The sequence below is a fragment of the Leopardus geoffroyi genome, chromosome C2, assembly GCF_018350155.1.
Source record: "Leopardus geoffroyi isolate Oge1 chromosome C2, O.geoffroyi_Oge1_pat1.0, whole genome shotgun sequence".
NCBI lineage: Eukaryota > Metazoa > Chordata > Mammalia > Carnivora > Felidae > Leopardus > Leopardus geoffroyi.
The window spans coordinates 98,132,031-98,151,885 of NC_059333.1; positions in this window are offsets into that span (position 1 = coordinate 98,132,031).

Below are 19,855 nucleotides of genomic sequence, written 5' to 3' on the forward strand. Positions count from 1 at the left end.
CAGCTTAGAGCCTGGAGCCTCCTTTGGATTCTGTGTCTCCCTTTCTCTCTGACCCTCTCTTGCTCACGCCCTGCATCTCTGTCTCTCTCTCATATAAATAAATGTTAAAAACAACAACAACAACAACTAAGGTTAGTGAATACAAGCAGGTGGGTAGTAAAGGTCAGGTCTTGGGGTCTGGCTGGTGTCAACAGTGCCGCCATTGTAACATCATCTCTGTTGTTATTAAACATCAGTATATATTTATGATCAAACTTAAAATCTGATGCCAAACAGGAACAAACAGGGTTGGTTTTGGTTGCAGTTAATATGGGGCAAAATGTCATGTGCAAGTTGTTTTGTGCATATCCAAGGGAGAAAGCTAATAGCACTGTTTCCTCTTCATGTAGGACTTTATCAGCAACAAGAACACAGGAAACTGTGTGAAGGTTGGTTTTCAAAACATTTTCCCAAAGCATTAACTAAACCACAAAATTTCACTCCTTCTTTCTAACGATAGCTGTGTTGTAATGGCAACATTCATTATTCATTACTACTGACACACAGGGACCATGAGAAATTCAGGAAAACCTTTTTTTACACCTCAATTTACAGTTTCTGGTTGGGTGACCTTGGACAAGTGAGTAAAGTTATTTCTTCAGCCACTGTTACCTCAGTTGTGGTAGATGAAGAAGAATATTTGCCTTGCAGGTTTTTATGAAGATTAGAGAAGGTTGTTTTACAACCACATCTAACTCTCAATAAACGGTAGTTGCTGATAATCTATTCAATACAAAAACAAAGCAAAATAAAATTACGTATATAGGAACACAAGAACCAGGAGGAGCTAACTCATTTTCAGTGACGAATTTGAGAAATGTGTTATAGACCTGGAAGAATTGGATTAATTTATCACAAACGGAGCATTTGTAACCAAAAGGAGAAAGGGAAGATTTCAGCGACTTACTCAAGCCAGAGAGGAGGCTGGCATGTCACACTTTTTCTGTATCTTTTGTTAGAAGATTCTGTGCTGGGTACGTTGCAAGTCAGATTTTGTACAGTGTGACAGAAAAGGAGATATCAAGTTTAAAACTTTTCTTTGTGCTTGGTCTTTTAATACTATCAGAGGCCTTTAAATATTGCCATAGAAATACCTGTATGGTTTGTTCAAAGAAGAGAAAGCAGATTTAAGGAATATAATTTTTAAATTTTAGTCAAATAAGACATATCGAAGAAACTTCTGCAAAGGAATGTTTTCAAATCAAGAACTTTTCAGAATTAAAGTCCTCTAATGGAAGGACTTTAACCAACCTGTCAGGTCTTTTATGACTCACAAGATTGAATTTTCTATTGAGATGGCAAGACATCGGACACGTTTGTCTTAAAAACCCAGAGAGGGCAAACAAGTTCTTTATTGATTTGTTCAAGGAAGTAGTAGTTCAGATTTAAACTGATTATGTGTGTAGTTGGGATGCCAGTTTGATCTGCAGCTGTGGGTGCTGGCGGAGCTAAAACATGACAGGGCATGTCCAGAGCACGAGGCACTGGTTCACCAGAAATCTATATTAGGAATGAATCACCTCTTAAAAGACAAGTCATCCTAAGGAAAAGTGGAGTTCGATGCATGGGGCTGGTCCAACGGCAATGACTCAGTGACCCAGCAGGCAATTTTGAATATAGCAAGGTTGATTTTAGATTCTCAACCTCCCTCCAAACCTTCCTCCAATTCCTGGATTCACACAAGTTCAGGGGACTATAAACCTTTATTTTTTTAATCACAAATTTGTTTGTCTTAACAGCTTTTTAAGGGGCACCTGGGTGGCTCAGTCGGTTAAGCGGCCGACTTCAGCTCAGGTCATGATCTCGCGGTCCGTGAGTTCGAGCCCCGCGTCGGGCTCTGTGCTGACAGCTCAGAGCCTGGAGCCTGTTTCAGATTCTGTGTCTCCCTCTCTCTCTGACCCTCCCCCATTCATGCTCTGTCTCTCTCTGTCTCAAAAATAAATAAATGTTTAAAATAAAAACAGCTTTTTAAGGTGTAACACCAAAGAGTGAGGGTTGGGGGGGATGTCCTCAAACCTCATCCATACATCTCCACTTCTGCATGAACTGTAGACTATCCTTCCTGAGCTGAACAATCAAGGGAACCAAGATCCCTTTGGCCACTTAAGTGTCCTAGACAGTGGTGGGATAGCTGTGAGGGTCACAGTGATAACCATCAAGAGCTGAGTCAACTGTGAGCCTCAGATATTCTCAGATATGAGGAACTTTCACCTGGCTACAAAGATAAAAACCAGCCCCAAGAAGTAAGAAAGGAAGAAAATGGCTGACATTCATTTATTCAACAAGCAATTGTTGACTAATTGACTAGATTCCTAGAATATTTGGATGTTCCACAAATATGTGGTACAGATTTGTAAGACCCTGGAGTTCCTTCACTAGACAGTGGAAAGCCAGTGCCTATGAAATATGGAAGATACTTCTTAATGTCAACTCATGAGGTGGGTTTTTGTCTGTTTTAATTACTATTGTATCCGGAGAGCCTACACTGGGAACAAATACATAATAGGAGCTAATAAATATTTGTCAAATGTGTTGAATGACTATAATCTCATTTAGCATCCTGGGCAGATTGTCCAATAAAACATGGTGCAATTGTTAATTTTATGTGTCAACTTGACTGAGCCATGGTGAGATATTTGGTTAAACATTTTTCTGACTGTGTTTGCATTTCTGGTTGAGATTAACACTTGAATCAGCAGACTGAGTAAAGCAGATTGCCCTTCTCAGTGTGGGTGAGCCTCATCCAACCCATTGGAGGCCTAACTAGAACAAAAAAAAGGCTGAGCAGGAGAGAATTTACTTTCTGCCTGATGGTCTTCAAGCTGGAACATTGGTCTTCTGCCTTCGGACTTGGACTCAGACTGAACTATACCATTGGCTCTCCTGGGACTCCAGCTTGCCAACTGCAGATCGTGGGATTCTCAGCCTGCATAATCACATAAGCCAATTCATTATAATAAATCTCCTTATATATGAAGAGACCGGTTTGTTTCTCTGGAGAAATCAGACTAATACAGATGGATTATATGTAGATTATGCACATAGCTACTGTAGAGAAGCCTCATGTCCTACTGTAGAATTCTCTGAAATCCAACAGAATCTAAAACATAATAGTGTAATTGTATGGAAATAAACAATTTCAGAAGAGATTCATAGGTTTCGATGACTGTGAGCTGTGTTTTGCAATGAAGTGACTGCACTAGATTACGAGCTTCAAGATGTATTTCGCATCACTCTATTTCAAGAAGTAATTATTGAGTAGACAGAAATCATATCCACCCAGTTGACACATTAGCATCTCTGAAGCTTGGGAGCCACTTCTTTCTGGGGAAGTGTATTTTCTTCCATGACATTAATGAGATCAAAAGCAAGAGGTATTTATATGTCTTCACCAGTAGTGATGAAGTCCCTCGGTCAAAATTAAGATGTAGGGAAGTGACTCACTAAAGATGGTGGCATAGGTCGGCTCTGACTTTGTTCCCTATCACAAGGAAAGCAACTATTCAAGGAAAAGACATCACTGAGAATCCTGGCATACGAAGGTGAGGCTGAAGCATCCCCTGTACCACAGCGACCAAGACAGTTTGCATTACAAGGGTAAGAGAAGCAGCCACATGTTGGACGCATTGCCCCTCCCCCAGACAGCACTGCAGAGAGGTCGCCCCTAAACCTCTGGTTCCTCCAGTGGGGAAAGAGACCCCAGGGGGGAAACCAGCACCCCCCCCCCCCCGCCACCGAATGCGTTGTAGATTTCTTTTTGGGAGCACCAACTCTGATCTTGCACCACGAGGGCTGCAGGGGAATCTGTGTGGCTCAACCATTGGAATTGTGATTGTGAAGTGGGGAGGGGCTTGCAACAACCAAAATGTGGATCTTGGCCAACCACGTCCATACCTGCGGAATTCAAGTAACAATCCCAACCAGAGGTTTTGCTCCTCTGTAGAACCAAGCTGGGGGAGCACTATGAGCAGGGAACACCGTGGGTTCGGGGTTGTCCTTTGGTGTTTTATTTTTCTCCTTAGGACATACCACTCTCTAACATACTATATGTTATGTTTACTTATCTTATTGTCTAAATGACTAAAATAGAAGTTCCATAGGGTGCAGTAGCTATTGTCTCTTTTGTTTCTAGCTATATCCAAAGCACCTAAAACAGTTTCTAGAAGGAACACAGTGTACATTTGGAGAATAAACAGGAGATTGAATGAATACTATGGAGATCTCTCTAGGAGCAGAACATATCGAAATTGCTTATCACAAAGCCAAAAGCGTTAAAAAGATTTTGTAAGTCTCCTGAATATGAAACTTGTTTGCTTGCTGTTATTCTATAGAAATTTGAATGTGTAGCGGGTGTTAATTTCCAAATTCTACAGCTCTTTGTTTCTCTAAGTCACATTTCTGTAGTGAGCTTCTATCTGGCCAAAATGGTAGGAAATCCAATATTATTCATCATTGGGCCTCCTTCTCCTTTGCCCGAGTTGTGTAAATGTCCTGGAAATCTGATGAAATCCAGAAAATTTGGCAAGGACCATTCGGTTTCTTTCCCCTGGGATGATCACTGATACACTTGTCTGTTGCTTTGGAGGCAGTCTGCTCTGCGGCATCTCTGCCAAAGTTTGACAGCAGAGTTTAATTTAGAGCCTTGGTGGCTTGGATGTAGGCTCCCCCAGTTCACCATGGCATGCCTTCTGTAGTTTTGCTAATATCCATGGTTGCTGCAGGGGAAATGAGGCATGAGCTCCTAATTCTCACAAAACCTCCAAATATCTTCCCCTTTGAAATCCAGGGAACTAATTTCTCCCAAGGGCTGCCACCACCTTTTTTCTCTCCCCTTAAAACTGTCCTGTGTGAACTCTGTTTAAAATCCCTTACAAAGGTAACGTTGGTCTCTCCTCATGTAGGGTGGGGAACAGAGATGCTGAAACATTTCTTTTTATTTTATATTTCATTTTATTTTTAATTTATTTTTAACATTTATTTATTTTTGAGAGACAGAGACAGAGCATGAGTGGGGGTGGGGCAGAGAGAGAGGGAGACACAGAATCCGAAGCGGGCTCCAGGCTCTGAGCCATCAGCACAGAGCCTGATGCAGGGCTTGAACTCACGAACCGTGAGAACATGACCTGAGCTGAAGCTGGATGCTCAACAAACTGAGCCACCCAGGTGCCCCTTTATTTTATATTTAAAAAATTTTTATATTGAAAATATTGTATGTATTATATTAAAAGTATTTTTGTAAGAAATGATTTTATATTAAAATATTTTATATTATTAATCTGGAGTAGTTGCCCAGATTAAGGAGTCTGTGCCAGACTGACACTTACTACTTCCAAACTTAGTAGACTCTTACCCCAAGGGGAAACAAAGGTCAGCTGAACTAAGCAGCAAGCTAACTAGTAAAAATTGTGAACTACATAAAAGCAGATATGTTAAATTCAGGATTATTCCATTTATTATATGATAATAAGGAAGCTCATCACAAACAACAACTATACGTGGTGACAGATGGTTATTGAGGGGGCAAGTTCTGTCAGGATGCTTCGGTTATGGAACAAACTCTTAATGTTTCTACACTATCAGAAACCAGTGTCGTCTCAAATTTTGAAAGATGTTTAATAATATGCCAGGGCTCATTTCTTTGTCTTACAACTGTGTGGCTTTTTATAAAAACTAACAGTTTTAAAGATATTTAATTTTCCTGGGTAAGGAAAGAATGCAACATGTTTTCCAATGGAAGATGAGATCAGAGGCCAAAATGGACATTAGAGGCTTGGAGGAATAGAGTGTCTATACACTGTTATGGCATGTCTCATAACTGAACAGTTTTTTATGAAGTAGGTGATGATCTTGATGAAGCAATCAACTAAACGAATTTCCATAGGCTCTTTTTAGAGGTAGAAAACGAGGAATGGGGCATGTTTGTTTTAGGATATGGATATACAGCTATTATATAAGCAATTACTATTATTCTATTCACCTTGGCTTTTTTTTTCTGTCTTACATGGTTCCCGTCTGTTTAATTTCTAGAAAGATTAGGTAGTATAATTTTTTTTAACTGTGTCATTTAGTATTTTTCTTTGCTAAAAGCAGTCTTCCTTTGGCATTCTTTTTTTTTTTTTTTTTTTTTGGTAGATCCAATTTTTTCAATTCTGCCATATGCAACTAGATAATCCTTGATGTTGATAATGGTGGTGATGTTGGTGATTATAGATGACCATAATTGAAAAATCTAAACTATGCGTCTCTTTTGTTCTCTTCCTGGAATACCAGATTGTACATTCAAGTGCACCATTCGACTATCACTGAAAGTGACAAATTTAGTCTTTTGAAATATCTTGGTATAATGCCATAAAATCTTTTAAAATGGTAATCGGAAGATATTCTACCAAAAGCTACAGTTAAGTACAAAGTTTTGCCTGAATGACCACTTTTTATTTTTCTTATTCACCAGCGTGAGACCTGCAGTTACTCATTTAACAAATCCTTATGAACCTGTGAAGGTTTATACTGTGGTTCTCTAATCCTCACTCTCTTGAAAAAAAGGAGGAGTCACTCTGTTCTGATGATTAGGACAGGTATATGGTGCCAGAATCCAACATAATAGTCTGTATTAGAGCAGAAACTGATATTAGAAGTTTTATTAATTCTAAGCTTGTGTTCCAGCCTATAGACTAGAGAATAAGAAGGTCAATCTCTTACATTTCATCTTGAGTCAACCCTTGTCTCCCACCTCCCTCTAGTCACCTGCCACCCTAATGTGAAATGCATCTCTCCACATAATGCACTTTTTTAGGTTTAAAAGACTTCCACTGTTGAGTCTCCAGTAGGGAATGGCACTATCCAGGCTTTAGAAATACACAGAGGAGGAGGATGAATGTCAGGTTGAGGCCCCAGGTGAACGTAATCTTGCCTTCCAGGCAGCATGTGACTAGTTTCCTACTAGGCCGATTGTGAAGTCTCCTCCGATTGATGAAAACACATTCTGGGCTCCTGGAGGCTGTGGATAAATGGGGCGCGGCTGAATCATACTGAAGGCTGTAAGATGGAGGGGGCGTAACGAGCTCACTGGTTTGGCAGTCACAAGGGCTGGGATTGAGTCAGTAACACTTACTACTGGGGCTCCCCAGGAAGTCTCTCTAACCGCTCTGAATTTTAGTTTCCTGAACCATATAAGGGGAATAATATTGCTTCATAGACAAGTGGTGAAGATCTCCTACAATAATATGAGAAATGTTTTACATGGTGTATACCTAATAATAAGTATTCCACGTTCCACTCCTGGGTTTATTTTGCAGTTTATTCCTAAGGCTGCTCCTTCAACCAGTACCTCTCAATGAGAAATGGCCTTTTTTGAACTCTGTGTAATTTTTTAGATTTTTTTCTTAACATTTAAAAAATCTTTTTGAGTCTCCTTTTTTTGGGTTCCCCAGGGAGAATCATTTCAAATTTAATTTGAATGCTCTCCAACGCATCTGCCTTTTCTTCTGCTCAGGAATCTGCTCTTGCTGTGAGCTAGTTGCTGGTGCATGCTACGCCAGGATGCCCTGGTTCAGGCTTTACGTGGGCCTCCCTCTATGGCCCTGTTTCTTACGTGACCTCTGGTACCCCTTTGGGAACGTGCTCTCTCCTCCAGCTCTCCACCTTCTCTTTGGATCTAATTTACATCTTTCTCTCAGTTGGTTAGAAAATATTATACCCTTCACTTTCTTCTGTCAAGAAAGAGGAATAAGGTCTCCTAGCGGGGGAGTACAAGTCTGGGGAGTTCTCATGGACTTCCCCCACAGTTCCACCTCCCAGTGACCCCATTACCCTCCCGGACTGCTGCAGTTTTCCCTCACACCGACCGCTCTGCGGGAGCTGGTCTGTCATGCCAGGCTCTTTCCTCACTTACAGAGATTATTCTTTCAGGGGCCCCACTGGAACTGTCTTCAGTGTAGCACTCTTGCCTCCAGTACAAACCAGAAGCAGGTTGCCTTCTGTGAGCCTCTTGGGCACCAGGCAAATCGCAGGTTGTGCCTACATACTGATGGATATACCGATAAATTCCTTATGTCAGGGTACCAGAACCTCACTTAAAATCCCCATTCACTATAAATAATTTCAGTGAAAATAGCACTACTTGTTTGGGAAATAAACATTACACATAACTAGATAGGCAGTATCAGAACATGTAACTCCTCAAAAAAAAAAAAAAAAAAAAAAAAAGAAAGAAAGAAAAGAAAGCTCTTTAATGTTACTATGAGTCCTGATGGATTGACCCTGTTATCATTATAAAATGTCATACTTTGTCCCTAACAGTTTTTGTCCTGAAGTCTATTTTTTTCCTCTAGTAGCATTGTCACATCAGCCCTCTTTTGGTTACTGCTTTCGTATTACATCTTTTTCTATGCTTTTATCTTCTACCTATTTGTGTCTTTGCATCTAAAATATGTCTCATATTGGGGCGCCTGGGTGGCTCAGGCAGTTAAGTGTCTGCCTTCAACTCAGGTCATGATCTCGTCATTATCTACTGTAATAATTCTCATAGGAAATAAAGCAGATTTGGAGGCCCAGAGAGATGTAACATATGAAGAAGCCAAACAGTTTGCTGAAGAAAATGGCTTATTGTTCCTTGAAGCAAGTGCAAAAACGGGAGAGAATGTAGAAGATGCTTTCCTTGAAGCTGCCAAGAAAATCTATCAGAACATTCAGGATGGAAGCCTGGATCTGAATGCTGCTGAGTCCGGTGTACAACACAAGCCTTCAGCCCCGCAGGGAGGCCGGCTAACCAGTGAACCCCAACCCCAGAGAGAAGGCTGCGGCTGCTAGTGACCTCTTTGCCGTAGCTCCCGTTTGACCTTTCACCTGTCTGTTGGAAGCAGTACTTTTTACTGCCTCATTGTCTTCTGTACATCTTACTGGGTTTAATTAAAAAAAAAAAAAAAAAAAAAAAAGGAAAAAACAACTCTGTTGTAAAAACAGTTTAACACAATACTAAACTGCTAAACAACTAGGTGTAATCAGGTTACACCTCCTGTGCTCATGCTCTGTCTCTCTCTCTCTGTCTCTCTCTCTCTCTCTCAGGAATAAATAAACGTTAAAAAATTTAAAAAAAAATTAAAAAAATAATAAAATAAAATATGTCTCATCTAGACACATATAGTTGGATCCTTTTTAAAATTTTTTTTTAATGTTTATTTATTTTTGAGACAGAGAGAGACAGAGCATGAACGGGGGAGGGTCAGAGAGAGAGGGCGACACAGAATCCGAAACAGGCTCCAGGCTCTGAGCTGTCAGCACAGAGCCCGACGCGGGGCTCGAACTCACGGACCGTGAGATCATGACCTGAGCCGAAGTCGGACACTTAACCAACTGAGCCACCCAGGCGCCCCTGGATCCTTTTTAAAAAATCTATCTGCCTTTTGACTAGAGTGTTGGATTCGTTTATAATAATGTATTTACTGATAAGATAGAATAATAGTAAGATCTGTCCAGTCAATATCTACCATTCGTCCAATTGAAAAAAGAACCACTAATTTTACCTGCAGACCCAGCCAATGACAGAATCAAATATTTCAACCCCCAAATAATATGACCTTGGTAATTTCCTTTTTCCCCTTTAAACATTAGTAATTTTCATTCAGTTAGTCTGTCCAGTTGACAGTTGACTCTCATGCACCCTTTCCCAAATAAAGTCTTTCTCAATATTTTCATCTGAATCTTTATTTGACAGCTTCTTACGTAAAAACATCTTAAAAGGGAGTCTTATATCTATTTAGATAAAAATCCATCTGCCATTTATATAACATATTTTAAATAGAGTGGAAAATCAAACATTGCTGTTAAATATTAGCTAAACTGTTACCTGCTTAAGGCTTTGTGCCTGCAATTTACTATCTTTCTTCAAATACATTAACAAGTATTAGAGATGTGATAATGATATCCCGGTGCTAAACTGAGTCAGGGCTAAGCTAACCAAGAGAAAGAAAACAGAATTAAAAAGGAGAAAGCGGGGCGCCTGGGTGGCGCAGTCGGTTAAGCGTCCGACTTCAGCCAGGTCACGATCTCGCGGTCCGTGAGTTCGAACCCCGCGTCGGGCTCTGGGCTGATGGCTCAGAGCCTGGAGCCTGTTTCTGATTCTGTGTCTCCCTCTCTCTCTGCCCCTCCCCCGTTCATGCTCTGTCTCTCTCTGTCCCAAAAATAAATAAACGTTGAAAAAAAAAATTTAAAAAAAAAAAAAAAAAAAAAAGGAGAAAGCTTCTACCCCTGCGATTCACTGTGATTTAATGCAACCACTTGAAATTCCTTGTACACAGTCTACATTTTGCAAAACGTTTTACTGGTAAGAGCTGGTCAGTCACTTGTTACATGTGTAGACACATGCTTGCAACACAAAAAGTATTTGAGGCTTATCTCATTGAACTTAGCTGACCAACTGACGGTGTAGAGCTGCTTATAGTGGTGTTTCTAAATTGATGTTGGTACCGAAACGATCCAACAGACTACAACAGCAGGAGGACCTGTGTATTGAAAAGAGCACTGAGCTCTTTTAGTTGCTATATATTACTTCAAAGCAAAATAGAAACATTATTTGCGTGACTACACCAACTCTTTTTTTTTTTTTTTTTTTTTTTTGATACTATAATCACTCACTGAACAAAGTCACTCGGTTAGTTCTGACAGTGGTGAATTCATAGAATGTTAGCGTGAGAAAGTTCCATGGAGACCTTAAAACTCTACTCCACATTTCTCACAAGAGCAAGTTGAACCCAGGTAGGTCAAGTTCATCTCCCTGGATCTCATAGGTAGTTCATGGCACCAGAGCCCAGTCCCATGCCTTTCCCTTACACCACCAATTTCCACCTCTGGTTGCACATTAGAATCACCCAAAGAGGTTAGCAAAAATAGTGACATTTGAAACTCGCCCAGATCAATTCAATCAGAATCTGTGGAGGGTGGAGCTAGGACACTGATGGTTTTGAAAAGGTCCCAGACAATTCCATTGTGAAGCCAGGGCTGACTCTCATTTTATGCTACTCTCTTGCAGAGTAAAAATATTTGCAAATATTACCTGATGAATTAAAAAAATTTTTTTTTTCATGATTCATTTGCCTTTTGTTCACTAAGCGTAGATGATGAAGCATCTATTGCTTTAGGGTGGGCAGATAAAAACCAAGGACAGAACAATCAGTGTTTGGCTTTGATTTTCAAGATAAACTTCAAAAAGTATATAGCAGAAAGGATAGTTTTAAAAACTAGACTTTCAAAGGCAAGGACTAAGTACTTGATAGAGAAAAGGTTTTCTGAGGGGTGCCTGGGTGGCTCAGTCAGTTAAGTGGCTCAGGTCAAGATCTCACAGTTTGTGAGTTCGAGCCCCGCGTTGGGCTCTGTGCTGACAGCTCAGAGCCTGAAGCCTGCTTTGGATTCTGTCTCTCTCTCTCTCTCTCTCTCTCTCTCTCTCTCTCTCTGCCCCTCCCCTGCTCATGCCCTGTCTCTCTGTCTCTCAAAAATAGTAAACGAACATTAATTTTTTTTTAAAAGAAAAGGTTTTCTGAATTCAAAATTATTAAGTATCAGAAGTCAGTTGCTGATGGACTCAAGCGTGGAGTATAAGAAGTGAACCCCAAAAGAGGAAGGATTAAGGCTATGTTGAAAGAGTCATTTCCAACTGTAAAGAAAGGAGGGTAAAAACAATAATGATGACCACTTTTGGGAGAGTTGGGGTGAAGATGTGGTGGAGGGGTGCTGGCAGAGGGCTCAGAGAGAACTGGAAGCAAATAAAAGATATACATCTTAGGGTGATTACCTGGTATATTAGCATTCTCCAGAGAAATGATACCAATACGATGTGTGAGTATATTTGTGTGTGTGTGTGTGTGTGTGTGTGTGTGTGTGTGTGTTTATTTATTATTAAGAAACTGACTCACACAGTTAAGGAGGCTGGCAAGTCCAAAATCTGCAGGGAGCCAGATAAGAGCCACTGTTGCAACTTCAGTCTGAAAGCTCTCTGCTGGCAGAATCTTGGGAGGTGGATGGATAGAGGGGTGCATGGGGAGGTGAGGGAGGAGAGGAGACAGGGGCAGTCTTTTGTCCCTTTTAAGCCTTCAAGAGATTGAATGAGGCATACCTCATTATGGAGAGCAATCTGCCTTACTCAGAATGCACTGATTTAAATGTTAATTTCATCCATAACAAAAACCTTCACAGAAGCACCCAGTATAACGTTTGGCCAAATATTGGGGCTTCATAGCTCGGTCAAGTTAACACATGAAATTAACCAGCACACCTGGTATACACTCAGTTGTGCTTATATTATACATACCCCCTTCTGTCTCCTTTCTGCTATGTCCCACTCAGAACTCAAGAGAGAATATCTGCTCCCAGATCTATTTAAGGGCCCAAATGCAAAAGGAATCCAGGAGACCATTGAGTAGACTAGAGGGTCAGTATGAGGATCCTCACATCCCAAAGCCTTACTTCCTGCTAGAATTACATTTTTAAAAAAGGACGGGGTAGAAGTTGCATACTTGGTAATACGGGATCTGAAAATGCTAGCACAAAGCCTTGAATGTTGTGGCTGCTAAATAAAGGTTAGCTGCTTTAGAAATATGATAAAGTATTCGACCCATATCCAGTAACTCACCTGCTGTTGCAACTCTTAAATGAGTACTAGATTACAGGTGCCCTTTTGTAGACATGAAGGAGCTGAAGAGTGTTAAGCAAAGAAGACGAGAGGTAGGAATGAGCATAAACTTTCCCCCAAAGTTTAAAGTATTGAAACAACAATGCTTGATAAAACTCATTTGCTTTTTATAAATTTATTTCCTTTCATCAGTGGGCCGTTTTCTGTGTTTATCCATAATAATTTACTGAGAAAAAAAGACAAACGTTTTATAAAATGTGTTTTAGACAGATAATGGTTTTAAAAGCAGGAAAAATATATCTAGTCATTGAACAGGTATGTGCTTGGCAAAAGGGAAATAAATGAACCTTTTAAAACACAATTTTTCATCAAAATGAGCTTTACTTTTAAAAAATGATGGCAATACACCCTGTGGATACTTAATATAAATTCATTTGAAAAGCATCCTAGATCTTGTTACCCAGTGATCAATTGCTTTGTCTTTATTTTTATTTTAGAAAGCCAAAGAGAGAGACCATAATTCTTCTGAATAATACAGACCAATATTCAGCTATTTGCTTGAATTTCACAGCTCTGTGTGAGAATAAATATACATTCATATTTGTTCCTTATTTTAATCGTTACTTTTCACAACAAAGGTTTACTATGTTATTAACTTTCTCTGTACAGAGGGAATATCATTAACTAACTCCAACCATATTGGGAACAGATTGAAAATCTGTATGAATAGAATCCATAGAACTTAATCAAGATACAGTTTTAATTGGTTACAGCAGATTTTTATTTAGTTGAAATTCAACTTAATGTTTAATGTGAAATCTATCAGTATATTTGTAGGTATGTATGCAAACACATACTCTCTAGTATTGAGAATAAACTGAGACTGGCATGCTATTAAGAATGGCACTTAGGCCATGGGACTCAGAATATCAGAATCCTTCCTCAGAAAAATATGCTCTATCATTTTCTGGAAGGAGATTAATGAAGAGAACAATGACTAGTTAAACAAAATAACACTTAATTACAAATTAGGTCTCTGTCCCCAAAGCTATTGACAAAGTCTAATAAGTTATACTGGGATCTAGTAGAACTTACACCCAAGCTAGTTATAGGCATAGGCACCATCCTATTGAGCCCATAAAACAAGAAGCTACACCTGCCAGCTCAGGAAAATATGGAAACAAGCGGAGAAGAGCATTTGCTCCAGTGCCTAGCCCTAAGTTGTCCTATACCACTTGACATGCATACCTCCCAGACCCAGGTGAAGTCTTCCGCTGAGCAAGAGAGTGGGAGAGGCAAAGTGTGTAAGAGTGTGTGTGTGTGTGTGTGTGTGTGTGTGTGTTTGAGGGGTGGTGTAGGAAGAAGAAGGCGAGAGGTGAGGAGTGGAAAGGTAAAGGTGGGGAGAGAAAGCTGGTGCCCTTACCACTTTCCAAATGTGGAAGGAAGAGTAGGAAAAAGAAAAAGCCTTCTTGAAAGCCCCAACCATAGAAAACTCTTCATAGTCCATAATCTAGATCCAAGCAGTTTAGCCCTCCCTCTTTGGGTGGAGAGACAGAGGGAGCAGAACTGCTGGCCTGAGGTCTGATTGGTCAGGGGAAGGAGTGAGGGAAGAGGCAGAAAAAAGGCCCAGAGCAACCCTAAGGCTAACCTCCATCTCATAGTGAAGTTCGTGTCTCAGTGAGATTTTTGGTTCCCACAAAATATTTTTTTCAGCCCTATAGCAGTAGTTCTTAGACTTCTGAGATGCAATTTTTCAAAAATTTTCCCCAGAATTACAGATTTAACCTCAAGGAGGATATACTCAGATATCACTCATTTTCCCAATACTCACTGATGCTTAGTTTTTGAGGGGGAATAAAAAGGAAGTAAGATGACTCCTGTCCTTGAAGGAGCTTGTATTTTAGATATTGTCAAAAATAACTAGAATACAAACTAGAAAGTGCAAAGTACCTTATATATTCATAGTTCAAGGACACTGAGAGTTTGGAGAAAATAACATTTTTTAGCAATAGCAAATTCCACTCTGAATTTTATAAAGTAATATAACAAGTTTTGGAGTGACCTTTTAGAAACTCCAAACAGAATTCATAGAATACTTCTTCTTTTGAAGAGGAAAAAAAAATGCAGATAAGCAAATACGCACCTGCATGATTCAAATATTGATGCATCTGCTCCCAAGCTCTAAAACTAATTAGAAATTTGTTTCCTGTCTGCAATTAGCCTTTAAAAAGATGGGCATCCATTAACACGGTTTGATAGTATAATGACAAGCAATTAGTGATAAATTGTTCTATCCTGGAAAGAAATAACAATTGAAAGTAGATGACCTCTAAAGGAATTGAAAAATTACTTAATTTTTTTTAACTTGCTAACTTAATTTTTAAAATTTGGCACAAAGAATTCAATTTAGGGATCGTCCTCTTTGGCTGTGGATAGAACTTGAAGAAAATAAAGTCCTTTTTCTTGCTTTGGCTCTTTCTAGTTACCTTTTCTCTACCCTTCCTCCTTCCTCATCCCACAAACTCTACATTTCCACTGTAATAGAAGAGAAAAATAGCAGGGTACTTTCAAGACAAGGAAGCTGAGAGAAATTCCCTACAAGATGGAATTAATCATACTTATTGGAGAGATTTAAACCATTGTTTGGAAGCTGCAGAAGGCAGTCATCATTTTAATATAAGGAAGAACTAACTTCTATAGGTTAGGATAGATCAAACATTCTTTTCTCAAATGTTTATAATTCCTCAATTTTATCAAATGTGGACTGAAAAATCCTTTCCCGGATGTTGTAGGGTTGATACGAGCATTCACTGAGTGCTGGTGAGGAGGTGGGCTAGCCGATGCGTAAGACTTTGTCATGCACTGCATGAACTTCCCTCATTGAAATTATTTTCTTAACAAAGGACTTTCCTGCATCATGCCTGTTGTCAGAAAGCTATCCTAGCTGCACAATTGAATCCCTGCCACTGTTTTGAACTGAGCCATGCAGATAATCATGAACTGCACACACATGCCATTTAGGAAAAGAATGAAATTGAGACACAAAATTAGATGTAAGATGTTAAGTGGCATTAGGTCATTCCTTTTATGCCTGTTGCCTCCAGTGGCTTGGAGGAGAACCGACTGTTTCAGAAAGATGGGTGTATCTGAAGTTTTAGAACGGAACTTGATGTGATCCTGTTTAGTTAAATAGAATATGGTTAGAAGTCAGTCATCTTTTCTGCCTCTGCACAAAATTCCCACAAATAGAACTTTATTGCTGATTTAAAAAATCCCTGTATATTCCCAACACAGTATTTCCCAAGACCATATGTCTGCTTAGGCCATGGGAGAAAGTAACTCAGATCTCTAGATATTATAGAAGATGCAGGGAAGTATTACACAGGCCAAGTGAGCAGATTTATTTGAAATAATAGCAACACCATTGTTGGACATGCCACGATGATGGCTACTAAAGATGCTACCATACAATGACTGATAAACTCAATTTTAGGTTTAATGTTATTCAGTTTATTGACCTCCCTCCAATCAATTCCCCTCTGGCATAGGTAGGTAGGCATCACTAACTTTCGTCAACCCTCTCTGGTGACACTACCCTTAAAACCTGTATGCCTTTTAAGACCAGAATATCAGATTGCAACCCAACATAGGCTATCTCTTGGGAATAATGTGATGTCTACCTTTGAGACCCTTACCTACCGGTGAGTGTACCCATTCTTCCTCATAGCTACCCAGCACCTAGGGCCTCTTAACTTCCACATATGAAACCCATGATTTTCTTTAAAAAAATTTTTTTAATGTTTATTTATTTTTGAAAGAGAGAATAAGAGAGAGGCAGAGAGAGAGAGAGAGAGAGAGAGGTAGGGAGGGGTGGAGAGAGAGGGACACACAGAATCTGAAGCAGGCTCCAGGCTCTAAGCTGTCAGCACAGGGCCTCACGCAGAGCTCGAACTCTCAAACCAAGAAATCATGACTTGAACCAAAGTCGGGCTTAACCAACTGAGCCACCCAGGTGCCCTGAAACCCATGATTTTCTTTGCCAGCTAGAATATTCTTGCCTAAATAATCAAATCAGCTTAAGCAATAAAACAATTTGGTGGCTATCATCGTCAATTGTTCATGCCCTCATTTTTTTGTAACTGTTCTCACTACTACTGTTGCCCGAATCCAAGTTTTTAATACATTTCACCTAAACTATTACAGTTGTGTCCTACCTGGTCGTTCTACCGCCCCATTCATGTTTTCCTATAATAGACATTTATTCATTTATTCAACGTTTGAGTACCTACTATACTATATTGGAGGCAAAGCACATCATTGAATAATTTAAATTGCTGTCCTTAAATTGAAGGAGCTGTGTTTATTGGGAAAGTCTAGGCTATGGTATAGCATCAAATGGAACCACAGAGGTTGATAACATAGGTCTACTATCTTGCTGTATACATCCCCGTAGGATGACTGTCACTCTGTGCCTGATCATATTCACAGTGGAGCAGCCTCTATATGGAAATTTGTCTGCTGGTATGGCATAAATGAAAGGAACAATCCAAATGACAGCCCTACCTTAAAGCTAGGTTCTCTTTTCTGCTTATTATGGATCTTTGATAAGAAATACAATTGCTGAGAAGTCTGTTTTGCTTGCTGTTTGCTATGAGCATTGTGAGACCTTTCCTGAATGTAACCCGCTGTGTAGTAGAATGGATTGTAAACCTTCCTAAATGTAGTCTGATATGTAATGGAATGAGTGATTGTACATAAACTAACCGGCGTTTCTCACTTCTGTAATCTTGCTTGCTTAACACATTCCTCCCCTTCCCCCTTCCCCCTTCCCCTTTTTCTCTCCCGCCACAAGTAACGGACAAAGCCTTCCCGCCAAAGGACAGACAAAGGACGCCCAATCAGAAAACTACAAATGTCCTTACTTTAAAATCGACTAATCAGGCCCCTCATAATTTGAAACCTCACCCGTGCTATTTGTCCCTGTCTATAAAAACGCTGTACCAACCCTGATCGAGGCCTCTTAGCATCACCGGCAACGAGTGCGCAGAGGTCCAGGTTCGAACCTGCAATAAACGACCCTTGCCGCTTGGCTTTGACTTACGACTCTGGTGGTCTTTGGTGGGAGGTTTTGGAACTTCGGGCATTACATAAAAAATCAAAGTGTGAGAAAGCATAAACTGGTTCTCAAAATTTCTGCCTGCGAGTGACCTATATCATGCCCTCTTACATTTCATTGGCCAAATCAAGTGGTTTAACACATCTAACTTCAAGGAGTAGGGAAATATACACCTCTTCTAGGCCAACAAGACAATGGATATTGTTTAAGAGTAAAGCAATCAATCACATGACTTTACCATTTAGAGCAGGAGTCAGCAAACTACAGACTACCACTGGTTTGGTAAATAAAGCTTCACTAGGACACAACCACACCCATTCATTTACATATGGTCAATGACTGCGTTTGCACTACAATGGCAGAATTGAGTGGTTAAGACTGAGACCATATGGTCAACTGAAATATTTATTCTCTAGTTCTTTACAGAAGATGTTTTCCTACCCTGATTTAGAAAAGCAGAAGGATACATGCATAAACATCTAAAATGCAATGTATCCACTCTCTTATTTCAGGATTACAGTCCTTTTATGGGAAGCAAGCAAAGTATACATTTAAATAAAAATCAAGTGGAGGCATTATTAAGAAAATGTGCCTGAAGACCAATATTTTTTTTAAGCACTTTGGAACTGCAGAGGAAACATCTGATTGAAAAGATAAGGGAAGACTTTTGGAGGAAATTGTATTTGGAATAAGCCTTGAAAAAAAGAGTTTTCTTAAGGGTACCTTCCAGTGAAAAATATTGCAGACAGTAGGAAAGATTTGAACAAGGAAAATTTAAGGTATGTTCAAGGAATGGTGAATACTTGTTTATAATTAAATGCAGGTATTTGTGATGGATTATGGGAGATGATGCTGTCCCTGGAAACACAAAATACCATCTGGAATTTTAAAATTAGAACTATATTATTAGAAGATACAGCAAGGGTGTTGAAAGGCTTTGAATCTTGCCTTTGCCATGGAATAGTTGTGTGACCTACCTTGGGTCACCCTAACCAAACTATTTAACCTCTCTGAGCCTCAGATATCCCTACTAATGATGAGAATAGTTGGAACCTCATAGTTTTCTGAGGATTTAAATAATGGATGTACAATGTCTGTCTTGTGCCTGATACACAGCACGTGCTCAATAATTGTAGCTATTATTATTTCTATTGCTCTTTTTAAAAAATCTTTTAAAAGTTTGCTTATTTTGAGAGAGAGAAAGAGAGACACACACACACACACACACACACACACACACAGAGAGCAGGGGAGGGACAGAGGGAGAGGAAGAGACAGAATCCCAATCAGGCTCCACAGTGGAGCCCAATGCAGGGCTCGATCTCATCAACCGTGGGATCATGAACTGAGCCTAAACAAAGAGTCCAACTCTTAACCAGATGTGCCACCCTGGTGCTCCTACTGTTAACTCTTTTTAAGCCATTGTCAATCTGAATTGACTTTTGCAGCCAGGCCCATTCCTAACACACACTTTCTGGTCTCTGGGCCCCTTTTCATGCAGTGCTTCCTGACTGGGACAATCTGCTACTATTTGCCATCTGTGGATCTTTAACATCCATCTCAAATCATCTTTTCTCTATAAAGTCCTCAAAGTGGCTTCCCACAATTTTTTTTTTTGGCTTCACATAATTGAAAATTATTATCTCCTCCTCCCACAGTATTTGTAACATATTTCATTGTATTTTATGTGTTAGGTATGTTTGGTCTACTTCAGACATCCATAAGATTCTTGAGAGAAGGGACTGTACCTTTGTCTTGTCAGAGTCTTTCTATATAACTTGATAGGCAGCATTCACTCATGGCAGGATGGTCTAGAAAATATTTTCCTTACTTCATTCTGGGAAGCATCTAATTGATGAACTGTCTCGGGAAAGTTTTAGTTCTGCAGCTAAGTTGATCTTTATAAATAAGGAAAACTGTAAGGTCATAAGTTGGTCTAGTTGTTGACTTTTCTCTAAATTTTGAAAGCAACTAAATTGAATTGTATTCCTTCTCTCTAGTGTATAGGGAAGACAGTTTTAAAATCCCATTTATGAAATTCTCTGAACAAAAAGAAACTTCACCATTACTGTTTATTT